Genomic DNA, 1,719 nt, shown 5'->3' with positions numbered 1-1,719 from the left:
TGTGGGTCACTCCCTTCTCCCCTTCCACAGTTGTTGGGGAGTTGGGGAGGGAGGGAAGGGAGAGGAGCGTCAATGTCGCAGTGATGGGGTCCTGAGACAACTCACTCTGCCACCCTGGCAGGCAGCAGCAGACAGTGGCCTGCAGGGCCTCCTGTCTATGGTGCCCATCCCACCGAGAGGATCCTGGCCCGCGAGCCAGCAGACACTTTATTATACAGAAACCCTGTCGTCGTCTCCATGGGCAGAACCAACAAAAGCAAGTCTCTCCAAGTCAAAAATAGGTTTTGGATTCTTGGTGGAGGCAGTATCCGCTGAAAAAATAGATTGAACTTCTGAAATTATCTTAGTAGCAAAACAATTACAAGAAAAAAGTTGCAACTTCAGTGCCATGACTGGAAAGGGGCCTTTGGCCGGCTCCCCCTGTTACCGGTGGCCCCCTTGTGCCTAGGAGCTCCTCTGGGCTTGAGGAAGCCGCCCACGTGCCTTGATGGAGAAAATGGGACTCCAACAGGAGGCTGTGTCCTCACACCTGGACTGCGCTCACAGCTCGTGAGGATCAAGTTACAATAAACAGTCCATTAACTTCTTGCCCTCAGGTTTCCCTGGAGTCAGGCATCTCTGCACAGTCCAGGGCAGCCAGGGACTGCAGAGGGTCTGTGACACCCCACCACGATGCAGCGGTGGAGACACAAACCTGAGGGCACTTGGAGTGTGGAGAGGCAGGAGAAGGTGCAAGGAGAGGCTGCCGGGGTGAGCAAGGAACCCGGGATTGCGTCTTTAAATAGCTCTCAGTCATTCTTAAGGTCCTCCCTCAAGACACAGTGGGACCTAGATTTAAAGAGAAGCCGTCTCTCCGCTCTCTCATGGTGCAGGCAGAGTGCCCGAGCGGTCTTCGGAGGCATGGGTGCTGGTGGCACCTCACTGAAGCTCAGCCAGGCTGTCGCCGGCCCATCATGGCCTGGCAGCTCTGTCTGCTGTGAAGGTGACAATGCCACAGTCCTCGGGGCAGAAACACCCCTCACTGCATCCTGTCGGGCTGCAGCTGCGGCGCCTGGTACTGCACGAAGGTGGTGGGGGCTGTGGCTGAGAGGGCCTGGGGCACGGCGGCCGGATAGCTGTAGCCCACGAGGCTGGCAGCCGTGGCAGGCGAGGCAGCGTATGGGTACTGGTCATAGGTGGCCGGTGGGTACTGGGCCTAGGCCGGGCTGGCCGGCGTGTACTCAATGTAAGGCGAGGACAGTGACGGGACAGGGGCGGCCAGGATCACCACGCTGGGCTGCAGGATGGCTGGTGGGTGCATGTAGTGCGGGGTCAGCCCTTAAGTCCACTGGATCAAGGTGGGGTGCAGCTGCTGCACCCCAATGGCTAAGCCCGTCTGGAGGCTCTGCGGCTTGGCGCCCAGATATGCCAGGTTCACGTTGGCCTTGCGGCCATCGATGATGGGGTTCGGGTCTTTGCAAGCCCTCTCAGCTGCCGCCCGGTGGGCCGTGGTCACGAAACCGTAGCCGCGAGACTTGCCCGTCTGTCCGTCGGTGATGACTACGGCCTCCAGGATGTAGCTGAAGTCCTCGAAGTACTTCCTGAGCGAGGCATCAGTGATGTGGTACGGCAGGCCGCCCACGAAGATGTTGGCGAAGGTGGTGTCCTTCTGCGAGCCGTGCATGGCGCCGGGGGCGGCCAGGGGCCGCGGGAAGCCCTGGCTCGGGGCGCACGGCGGGG

General features: G+C 60.3%; 1 pseudogene; it reads right to left on the bottom strand.

The window, feature by feature from the left end:
- Window positions 1-890: 890 nt before the first annotated feature.
- Window positions 891-1,678, bottom strand: LOC108542754 (RNA-binding protein 38-like; annotated as a pseudogene).
- Between the last annotated feature and the right edge of the window lie 41 nt (window positions 1,679-1,719).

The sequence above is a fragment of the Rhinopithecus bieti genome, unplaced genomic scaffold (genome assembly GCF_001698545.2).
Source record: "Rhinopithecus bieti isolate Rb0 unplaced genomic scaffold, ASM169854v2 scaffold_22039, whole genome shotgun sequence".
Lineage (NCBI taxonomy): Eukaryota > Metazoa > Chordata > Mammalia > Primates > Cercopithecidae > Rhinopithecus > Rhinopithecus bieti.
The sequence above is the reverse complement of the archived record's forward strand: the minus strand, read 5'-3'. Positions and strand labels throughout refer to the sequence as shown.